This window comes from Gopherus flavomarginatus, chromosome 3, assembly GCF_025201925.1.
Source record: "Gopherus flavomarginatus isolate rGopFla2 chromosome 3, rGopFla2.mat.asm, whole genome shotgun sequence".
NCBI lineage: Eukaryota > Metazoa > Chordata > Testudines > Testudinidae > Gopherus > Gopherus flavomarginatus.
Window position 1 is genome coordinate 267,110,597 of NC_066619.1, and position 12,041 is coordinate 267,122,637.

The following is a 12,041-nucleotide window of genomic DNA, read 5'->3' on the forward strand; positions in this document are numbered from 1 at the left end:
GCTCAGCTCCTGGCTTCGGACCACCGGCCCCTCCTAAGATCCCTCGATCCAAGACCTCCCATTTGATGGGGTCAGTCTCTTCTGAGAGCAAATAGATGTGAGGCTGCGTGAGTTGAAGGACATGTATATGCTGCAGTCTGCGAGGAAGCAGTTCCAGCCGCCCCCAGTGCTTAGGTCTTGGCAATCTTGTTTGGGGCCTTCAAGGAGAAGGGACAGAGACGTTAGTTCAGCCGCTGCTATCCTTCCTCCTCCTCACCTGTGCAACCCAGCCCAGCAAAATGCCCCGGGGGCTAGAAGCACTCGTTTTGAGGGTGCAGTTGAGAGTGATGCTCCAGCCACCTCCCAGAATCCACCCCATTTTTTCCTCAACGTTCCTCACTCTTGACAACCTTCGTCCCTTCTGTTTGGCCTGGTCACGAGTCACCTTGGACCATTGGGTGCTGGAGATAACTGCAAGATGTAACCTTGAGACACTTTTGGCCGCCCCTCCCTCCCACTGCCTCCTCTTTCCTGTCCCTCTTCAGGGACCCTTCTCACAAGCAACTGCTCATCCAAGAGGTTAAGAACCTCCCTGTGCATGGGAGCGGTAGAGGAGGTCCTTCAGGACATGACAGGGAAAGGATTCTACTCCCGTTATTTCCTAATCCCAAAACCAAAAGTGAGACTCAGACGCATTTTGGACCTGTGACTCCTCAACAAGTCTCTCAAGAAGTTGAAGTTTAGCATGGTCTTCCTGGCCTCAATCATCCCCTCCCTGAATTGATGGCACTGTCCTTTGGCCTGTCATTGGCTCCAAGGATCTTTGTGAAATATATGGTGTCGATGACCCCTATCTGAGACATTAAGGGTTCCAGGTCTTCCCTTTATCTCAATGATTGGCTCATCAAGGGCAGGTCCTGGGAACAAGTACAAAGGAGCCTCGATCTGTTGCGTTCCACCTGCCATGACCTGGGCTTGTTGATAAACAAGCAAAAATCCATTTTAAGGCCAGTTCAACTAATAGAATTCATCAGGGCGGTTCTCAATTCCATGCGAGACAGAGCTTCCCTTTTGGAGGCTTGCTTTCAGGCCATGTTGGACCTGATCTCCCATGTGAAAAACCACCCACAGAACACAGCTCACAACTGCCTGTGTTTTTTGGGCCACATGGCCACCTGTACATATGGCTCCACCTCTGGCCTCTGCAAGCATGGCTGGCATCAGTTTACACCGCCAGCAGACACGACCTAAACTGGGTAGTCAGGGTGCTGGATCACATCCTGTCATCCCTGGAGTGGTGGTTGAACCCTGGGTTGGTGTTGAAGTGCATTCCCTTTTCAACCCTGTCACCATCGTTGACCCTGGTCTCAGATGCTTCAGACCTGGGCTGGAAGCCCATCTGGGTGCGCTCAGCACTCAAGGCTGCTGGCTGTGGGATGATTTGATCCTTCACATCAATGTCAGGGAGATAAAAGAAGTTTGCCAGGCCTGCCAGGTATTCTTGCCCCAGCTGAGCAGCAAGGTGGTGTAGATCCTCACGGACAATGCCACTGTGATGTATTACATCAACAGGCAGGACAGAGCCAGGTCACCAGCCCTTTGTCAAGAAGCTCTCAGTCTTTGGGACTTTTGTGTGCAGCATGCCATTCATCTGGTAGCCACACACCTGCCTGGGACCAGGAATATGCTGGCAGATTGCCTCAGCAGGACCTTCTCATCTCCCCGTGAGTGGTCACTCCATCTGGAGGTGGCCAGTATAATTTTCTGAAAGTGGGGAACTCCCCCGATGGACATGTCAAGGTGCATTCAACTAGAGCGCAAGTGTCATCAGCGGCCTTCTTGGTTCATGTGCCAATTCAAGAGATCTGTAGCGCTGCTACCTGGTCATCTGTCTACCTATTCACATCCCATTATGTGCTTACCCAGGAGGGCTGGGATGATGCTGGTTTGTCAGGGCAGTGCTGCAAGACAGTGAACTCCGAGCCCACTTCCATTGGTACTTCTTGTGAGTTACCTGGAATGGAATCGACATGAGCAAGCACTCGAAGAAAAAAGTTACCTGTCTTAACTGTTCTTCAGTATGTGTTGCTCATGTCCATTCCATTACCCGCCCTCCTGCTCCTCTGTCGCAATTGCTGGCAAGAAGGAACTGAGAGGGCGTAGGCTTAATGGCACCTGATATACCAGCGCATGAGTGCAGCACTCAAGGGGGGGCACCACTGCCGACCCTATGGATACTACTAATGCAAAAATCTCTGACGACCATGCACATTGGTGCGTGCACACCTAGAATGGAATGGACATGAGTAACACATCTTGAAGAACAACAGTTACTAAAAGTAGGTATTGCTTTTTGGGTTTTTTTTGCCATTGTATCCAATAACCATATCTCTTCTATAACAAGTTCCTGCACTGGACATCTTCCACAAGTAGGCAGCAGCAATTATGCTTGGTTGCGTCCCCCACATGCCTGTTGTGCTTCCATGTATTCACTGATTCTTTCCTTAATATCAGAAAAAAGTATATCCACCCCCTATTTGGATAGGTGTATCCCATCCTCCCTGGGGTGCCCAGTAAGATATGTCCAGATCAGAAATGACCAAACCCCCTTGGTTATGTCTGTTTAGCCATCTACCTATTTACATACCTCCTAACCTTATCCACCTGTGGAAGTTTCACTGCTCCCTGCAGTGCAGTGTTTCAGATTAAATAATCATTGCCCCTGGGAAAAATCCTGGATCTTCCCTCAGATCTGCCTGTTTATCATATTGATCCTCTTACACCTTCCCAGATAGTTTTCATTGAGGTGAACAATAATCACATCTGATGCCTGCTTCTGAGCTGCCAAAGAGCATATAAGGGGCATCAGCTGGTCCCATGGCATACCCTTGTTTCCATGCTGGCTCAAGATTGCCTTACACCTAGATCCAGCTGTGAACACCAGACGACTTGGTGCCTACATGTCCAGTGTAGAATATTGTTGCTCACAGAGCCACACCACTGCTTGCCTGGACCATGCGCATGATTTTGAAATTTGAAACAGAGAATCAGCTAATTTTCCCACCTGGGGTCTCATGTATGTCTTGTGTGAATTTGAATGCTATTATCCAATTGCCTGAATCACACTGGCCCCTAGTCTTATTTGAGCAGCACTGTTGCAGCTCCAATCTGGAGCGAGTGGGAACTAAATTCTTGTGCCTGTAGCCATAACTTTTATAAGCCCCTTTCTTAAAACTGTAACAGACTGGTATGTTAAGGGCCTTCCACCCCCATGACCAGCTCTCATCACTATATAATTCCTCATTCCATCACCAATAGCATTATGGACTCACCCTGCCCCTCCTGATTGGGTCAAGATGACCAATTGCGCCTTCTACTGTAAATCCCTCCACTCCAAAGCCTTTCCCAACATATCCCTCACCAACCCAGGCACTAGTTCACTGATTCTAAAAGCTTAAAAAATGCTTCCAGAAATGCAGCCTTGAACAAGGCCACTTCCTGTCCACTTCTGCATATTTTGTTTAAGAACTTGCTCCAGATCCCTAAGCTTCTGAACAATGTTGGGGATCGTCTCTAGGGCATGTGTTGAGACCATGTCACTAAAAACCTCTGAACTAACTAAAGTATCCACTGCAAGCATCTGGGATAGCCCCCAGTCCTCGTGGTAAATGTAAAGACTGATAGGTGGCTGGAGGTGGTAAATGATGCAAGCCCACAGGTTGCCAGCAATACCATGTACTGAAGTATCTGGTCATCTGGAAATAGCCATATCATAGGCAGGCTCTCCCTCCCCTGAAATTTGCACAAAATCTTAAAAAATCCTGTCATAAGCCTTAAATATTTGCAGTGCTACTGATCTTTGTACAACTCTAAGAGCCATCCTCCCCCAGAGTACTTCCAGCCTCTGTTTAGATTCCATGTTGGGTCCTGGTGCCAGGTCCTGAAATCTGTCCACCTGGAAGTGCGAGACAATGCATTGGCTCTGCCATTATCAACCCCAGGCACATGTTTTGCAAACAAACATATGGTTAAAGTTTAAACACTGAAGTGCAAATGCCCTTACTCACCTCATAATTCTGGACGATCTGGAGGACATGGACCACTGCCATGTTGTCATTCCAAAACATGCACTTTTGTTTGTAAAATCTGTTCTCCAAACAGTCACTGCCACTACAATGGGAAATAATTTCAGGACTGTGATATCCTTTACTAGCCCTTTTTTTATCCAGTCAGAGAGCCATTTCTGCAATACCACATGCCTTGGTAAAAAATTCCAAGACTATTCCACCTCATGCATCTGAGTGAATCTTTAAATCTGCCTCGACTATCCATTCCTCCCTCCAAAAAGACATTCTCTTCAATTTATTTAGAAGCCATCACATGCTCCCAAATCCTTATTCCTCTCTTTATTAATTTTTATACAATAGTTGGGCTTTAATATTCCCATGGTGGCATCTGACAGCTCTAAAGAATAGGTTTGTCCAGGGCTGTATAGAGTGTAAATACCACCCTCACTCTCTTCTGACCAATTAGAATGGCACTGCTCTCCCCCAACCCCAAAATTGGTCCAGCCATTTCCTGCTCCTCCCTGCTACATACAGGTAAAATTCCCCCCTTTTTCCAGCTGTGGTACCAGTTGCAGGGGGAGCTCTCTCCTTGCACAGCTGGAGTGCTTTCCCCAGCAGCTTTTGCATGCTCTACAGCTGTCTGCTAGTCCCTTCTCTGTGAGACAGGAAGCCTTATTATCCTGTTTCTGCTGTTCACAATCTTGCTCTCATTGGGCCCTGCGATTGGAGTTGCTCTCTGTTCTTCCAGATTATATCTTTGAGAATTCCAGGTTTTAAAGGCCAGAGCCTGTAATAGATATGTCAGGCTGCACATATACCCAGAGGATCAGTGCCCTGTTACAAGACAGGAATGGGGTAAGAGAAGACATCATGGTTGTTAAGTAGATATTGAGGATAGGTAGGGGGATGGGCAGAGGAATCTTTTAAAGTATGGTTTTGGAGCTTTATCATTTGATAATAAGGTATGCTTCCATCAGATTATATATTATCGCTCTTTTATTTTGACTTTTTTGTAGGTATTGAATAAATCTATAGTTCATTAGTTTCTTTTAGTTTCCATTGCAGCATGTGTAGATACACCTCTACCTTGATATAACGCTGTCCTTGGGAGCCAAAAAATCTTGCAGCGTTATAGGTGAAACCATATTATATCGAACTTGCTTTGATCCACTGGAGTGCGCAGCTCTATACCCCCAGAGCACTGCTTTACCGGGTTATATCCGAATTCGTGTTATATCGGGTCACGTTATATCGAGGTAGAGGTGTACATTTATTTAAATCAATGTTCCTGGCCCAGTGCATATAGTTCCAATTTGCATATAGGTGATTGTTTTGTTTAAAATATTTTGTCTGTTTGAAAATTTCTATCTGATATAAAGTCATTGGGGAAAATCCTGGAGCAACTGAAGTCAATGCTATTGACTCTAAGAGAGCCTGGCTTTCACCCATTATTTCATGTTTTGCATCGGTCCTGATCAGCAGAATAGGTTTGCAGGCTTTATTTTATTGACTTGTTTAGATTATTAATGGCCAACCCAGGATAAAGATGGTGCGGTATATCAAGTGATGTTTCTAGTGTCGATGATTGGCTGCTCAATTTCTCTGTCCCTCATAGCTCTTAATTTTATGTACCTCCATTTCCAACTACAAATGGTAGACCCAAGATAAGGAACACAACCACTGCTACTCCAGCTTGCACTTTATTGTGCACTTCTAATGAAAATAGGCTTGAACCCAGATCATGTTACTAAGGGCCATTAGGATGACTTTATTGACCTTCACAAAAACAGTGGACCTGAAATCTGCAGAGTCATAGTTTGGAGTATGAATCACTTTTCAAATTTGCCAAGATCAACAGCCACAGTAAGCCAGCAAAGCAGCATTCTTTATTATAAGCACTATTGTGTCCAAAATTGAAACTCTTCTCAAACTTTCCCTCTTTCTTAAATACAGAAAGGAAGAAGATTAGAACATTGGCAAAGTTGCTTTTGCTTCCTGGATTTTAAAATGTCACATAAATTAAAAGAAAAATATATTACTACTTGTCTATGCCACTTGTGTTATAAGAAATCTTTATTGTTGCTTGGTTTATAATAGAATTATAAATAGAAAAGACCTTTTAGGTATTTGGGCCTATCCACCTACCAGTGCAGGATTGTTGCTGATTGATGTATTAGATTTGGTGTTTGAATTTTGCAATGCTGTTTTAAGGAACTTGCCAAGTATATATATAAGGCAGAAGTAGCACATATTTACATGAGTTTAAAAAACAGAAAAGTATGAGGAACAGGCCCAGTTGAACAAGTAACATGTTCTCTTCTGGGGGGGAAAAAACAACAACTTTGAAGTCTTGGAACTATTCAGTGTACAAGACAAGCTTCCCTAAGAATTTGTAACTGGCATAACAAGCTTCTAACAGATAAGCTTGTAGCACTATAAGGATCTTAGTTTTCATATGGGCAATAGGATAAATTATTTTTGTTGAAGTATTTGGCTTTAGACATAGAGCTGCTTTTGTTACAGATCAGGCATTTTATACATATCTTCATTTTCATTACCAAGTGTTAGTTAGATTTCATACTAGTTTTCATTTAAATACCTTATTAAAATTCATTTGAGTAGCAGCTAGTGCATAATGTCTATTACAGCTATGTAGTTTATAAAAATGCTATATTGTAGCTGCCTTTTAAATCTGAACTGCATAGATTAATGTTTTTTAAAGCACTAAGAGCTCAGTTCTGCCTTTGACAGTGCATACTGTCGTGTGTACAAAAGCTGATTTTCCAAAATATTAGGCCATTTGTTCTGAATGCTGGAGGGCAGGATAAAGTCCTTCAACTATAGCCTTTTCCAGATTTTGATCTGCATTAATGTGCCTTCTTTTGTGAATTCCCCCTTCTGACTCCTGTATTGTATAGTAATTTTTTGTATTCACGGAACTTTGCTAGCAGTCACTATGCCCATTTTAAGGAATGGGAAGTTTGAGGTTGCTTGTCATCTTCTGGGCACATGAAAAGGCCTCTTGTCCCGTAACCCAAGATTGTGACACCATCAGAAGAAGATACCAATTACAGTATTTAGATTGTTGAGCAGCTGGACCATTATATAGTACTTGAAGCAGTTCTACCACTTCTTACACAGGAACTAGCAAAGGAAGACACTCTTGGGCTGTGTCTACAAGTCCTTTTCTCTTAAAAAATTCTTCTTGGCTTCAAGTGGTACGTCTCCATCAGTGGAAGTGGTAGTAGGAGTGCTAGTGTAGACAAATTTCCAGGTGACAGCTGGCATTTTAAACACCATATCCAACCTTGCTCAGAAAAGATCTGTGTGATATGACACTTAGAACAGCGAGAGCCACCCAGACTTTGTCTATGTTAGTGTTCCCACCATTACTAACACTGGTGGAGCAGAACGAATGGTAGCAACAGGTGGCGGGTCTAGGTAAAAAATGCGTAGTATAGATGTTTGACAAAGTACCACTTAAAATGCATGTTTTATAGTGCATGGAGGCTTGCACCATTCCCTCTGGTGGCCAAAACAGGAATTCAGGTCTACCATCAGCTGAACCCATAAAACAATACCTTTGGAACACATCGTACAGAAAAACATCATATTGGCTTATGCAGACTGCTGGATTTCTTAAATGTATAGCAAAGGGATAAATGCTCAGAACATTAGGAAAATACAAATGAGGAACTGATATCTTGAGCCCTTAATACTGGCTCAGTGGATCATTTCTGGTCAGACTTTAGGATTGTCTGTTGTTCTGCAGCCTTCAGCAAAACAGAAATGATTAATATTGTCCTTCTCTGGATGACTGACAGACAGCAACTCCATATAATTCTATCAACACCCAGGATTCAGATCCCACTTTGGATTCTTTGTTCTGGTCTTTTCTGTGGCTCATTCATGATATTTCCATTTTCCTTTGCTTTTATTCCAGTTGAGAAGGCAAAGAGAAAAAACAATTTAAAAATGACATTTTCTGCAGAAAAATCTGAGCATTTTTGATTTAACTGTCTCTTGCCAAGGCAGAACAGAGTCTTTGGGGAAAGGTTACCAAGGGAAACAGATCCTGGTTGGTACTGAAATTATTTATCTTTCAGTGGAGGCTGCTGCCAGTCACATTGATAACACATTCATGTTTACACTGGGTAAATGAAGATGTAGAAATCAAAGTAAGATAAATTAAGTACTTTATGCATTGCAGAGAATGGTGGAAATGAGACCTCTAAAACTGAGGTGGCTGTGACAACCTGGATATAACACATTTAACTGCTAATGTATGTGCAGGCTCCACATAAAAATTGCAAATATTTAAGAGATTGATTATGAATATGATTTGCAATGCCTTTAGATGATGCTTTTCTTTCTGTTTTGAGTTTCTTCACAGTGAAACACACTGTATGAGGTCCATCTACATAGCTGCAATAAAATGTCTTTTAATGCCTTACTTAGCTAATTAGGCTTTTTATTTGTGGTTTGATTCTAATAAATAAACAGCTTTAGTTATAAAAAGATTATATTCTCCTGTGGTGGTAGTGGGGGAGGAAGAATGCATGTGAACTTTCTGTTCCACAGCAAAGTAAAAATAAATGTTTACCTAGAGTAGTTTTCTTAAGTATTTTTTTATATTCAGGATAATTTCATAATTTACCTGATACTATATGCTTTCACTCATCATTATTACACACCTAAAAATTTAAGCACCGGAAGAACCTGCCTTTGTAATTCGGTGATCAAATTTCTCATTATTTAATTGATTTAAAGGCTTCACGCAGTTTTGCTTTTTAGCCTCTTGCTTTACAAAGAGGAAAATCTCCAACAGGGAGAGTCACTATTTCTGGAAGTGCTATTTTCAAACAAGTCTTAAATCTGAATTTCAGAAATTCTGAGTGGGTAAGCAATAACTCTGATATCTGGTCAATTGTCACCCTGATTTTTAGTTCCCAGCTTCAGTTCTGTAGCTATTCACTTCTGTCTTATGCTTAGAGGGACCATGCCATGAAAGCCAAAGCAGGTGACTAAATATTATCCTTTTGAAGAAACACCTCAATATTTTACTAATAAAGGTCAATTGTTTCCAAGATGTTACAATAGGATCTTTTTAGCTTATAGCATGTAACATATGGTCTTACTGGTCTACTCCTCATGAGTTTCAACCATACAGCTTTAAAATGAATGATTCTTCATCTCACAGTTCCCCTTGAGAGAAAGCCACAAAGAAAAAGATCTTAAATATAACCCAACTCAAAACTGTAACTCAGATCAAAAACGTATTGTAAGTTAAGTCAGACTAATCAAATCCTAGTCAATGATCACTGACTGAATCTATTTGGTAAGCACAACTGTAGCCATGAGAAGATGAGAGGTTCAGAAATGATTTCTCAGTCTTCCGCTGAACTGGTCAATGGCTTAGTGAGAATAAAAGATGAAGGTGATGTTTAATAAAAAAATACAGTGGATGGTCTTTTACAGAGTGAAAAGTAAAAGCAGTCAGGAGCATGCAAATTAAATGTCTTATCTATTACAAAGCAGACATGCATGAGAAGAGCTGTAATATAGTTAATTTAAATACTGTAACAGCTAAAAGTCAAAATACTGTAATATATTCTCCAGGTAATAGCTTCCAATTTACTGCATATTTTGGAGGCATATTTTGGGTGAAATATGTATGGCCTAGCGCAAAGTATTTGTTTAATTGTATGTAACCAACTAGAGTGAGTTTGTTTGTTAGTGACCTTTAATGTGTCCAATCTGTGCAGGGATTTTGCAAAATAATAGTATGTGATCATGTTAATAAATACTCTATCCTAAATATAAAGTCACTCCTGATAAAATTTGCTGATGACACAAGGATTGGAAGAGTGGTAAATAATGATGAGGTCAGGGTAATCAGAACAATCTGGATTGCTTGGTGAACTGGGCCTATTAAAGCAAAATATATGTTAATGAGCCAAATGCAAAGTTATACACCTAGACCATAGCTACACAAAGGGGACCTGTATCTGGGAAAGAATCTAGGGGTCTTAATGAACAAACACCTGAACATGAGCTTCCCAGTGTGATGCTGCAGCAAAAGGGCTATCCTTGGATGTATAAACAGGAGAGTAGTAAGTAGGAGCAGGGAGGTAGGTGCACTGGTGAGGCTGGCAGTGGAGTATTATGCCTAGTTCTGATGTCAACATTTTAAAAATGATGTTGAAAAATTGAAGTGAGTGCAGAAAAGAGCCACAAAAATTATTTGAGGGCTGGAAACATGTCGTACAGCGAGAGACTTAGAGCTCAATCTGTTTAGTTTATCAGATAAAAGATGTAAGTGGTGACTTAATTACAGAACCTTCATGAGGTGAAAATACTGTGTACTAATGGACTCTTCAATCTAGCAGAGATAATAAGAATCAATGACTGGAAGTTGAAGTCTGACAAATTCAAATTCTATTAGAAATTTAGGGACAATTTTTTCCAAGTGAGGGTGATAAATCATTAGAACAAACTTACAAGAGAACTGGTGGATTTTCCCTTACTTGTTTCAGAGTGGTAGCCGTGTTAGTCTGTATCAGCAGAAACAATGAGGAGTCCTTGTGGCACCTTATAGATTAACAAATTTATTTGGGCATAAGCTTTCGTGGGCTAGTATTGGAGAAATTAGGTTTAGGTTTTGTAATGACCCAACCACTCCCAGTCTTCATTCAGGACTAGTCTGATGGTATCCAGTTTGCAAATTAATTCCAGTTCTGCAGCTTCACGTTGGAGTCTGTTTTTGAAGTTTTTTTGTTGAAGAGTTGCCACTTTTAGGTCTGTTCTCCTACTGATTTTTGAATGTTATGATTCCTGATCTCAGATTTGTGTCCATTTATTCTTTTGCATAGAGCCTGTCCGGTTTGGCCAATGTACATGGCAGAGGGGCATTGCTGGCATATGATGACACATATCACATTGGTAGATGTGCAGGTGAACGAGCCCCTGATGATGTGGCTAATGTGGTTAGGTCCTATGATGGTGTCCCTTGAATGGATATGCGGACAGAGTTGGCAGTGGGGTTTGTTGCAGGGTTTGGTTCCTGGGTTGGTGTTTTTGTTGTGTGGTGTGTAGTTGCTGGTGAGTATTTGCTTCAGGTTTGGGGGGCAGTAGGTTTAGCCGCTGGCTACTCCAGACATCCATTTACAGTTCCCCTGAACCACAGATTCCCAATTATGCTCCTTTTTTCCCAGGGATAAACCGGAGTTCTGCTCCTCCCTTTGCAGTTTGTGCTCACCAAATGCTTTAGCTTCACACAGGCATCAGCTGCTTTTTGGAAAGAATTCAGAGGCCTCTCCCAAATACCTTGTCCAATCTATTCAGAACATATGTGCAGGAACTGTTCCTATGCGAAAAGGTCAAACAATTGGTTATAATTCTCTACCCCCTTTCCCTTGACCCATTTCTCATCCAATCACACATTCCCTATGACTCATCTTGTCATTAATTCTGAGATCTCACTCTGTACACTTCAGGAGTAATTTGAAAATTTTGCAGTACAACCTTTTTAAACTCATATTTCAAAGCTCATTCAATTGGCATTTCATTAAACATATGTAATGCTTTACCCAAGAGCTTAGTAAACTAAGTTGGGACTTCCTTATCCTCTGGTACTTCATGTATTTTACAGAGTGTCTCAAAAGTGGTAAGGAATTAGCCTGTTTCTCTGTACACAGAACACAGCTTATCCGAGCTTGGTGTTCCTTAGGGAGAGAAAGTACCCGTGGGCTGTGGAACCTGTCCATCCCTTTTCTCCATTCTCAGATTATGTAGTCCTCCTACCCCTGCTGAGGTTTCCTTTTCTTTCAGTTTAATGGCTTATTGGTGAGCAGCTGCTTCTGCTTCCAGGGCCCGCTTGCGTGCTGCTTCTTGCCCATTCGGTTCACTTCCCATTGTTGCTATTCACACACACTCATTGTTTGGTTTCCCATTTCTGGTATGCTCATCGTCCTTGCTCAACCTCTCATTGTATGC

General features: G+C 41.9%; 1 protein-coding gene across 4 annotated transcripts in view; it reads left to right on the forward strand.

Moving 5' to 3' along the window:
* Positions 1-12,041, forward strand: part of ZFYVE28 (zinc finger FYVE-type containing 28) — a 308,586-nt gene that overhangs the window by 138,441 nt on the left and 158,104 nt on the right. The gene's annotated exons all lie outside the window — the stretch shown is intronic.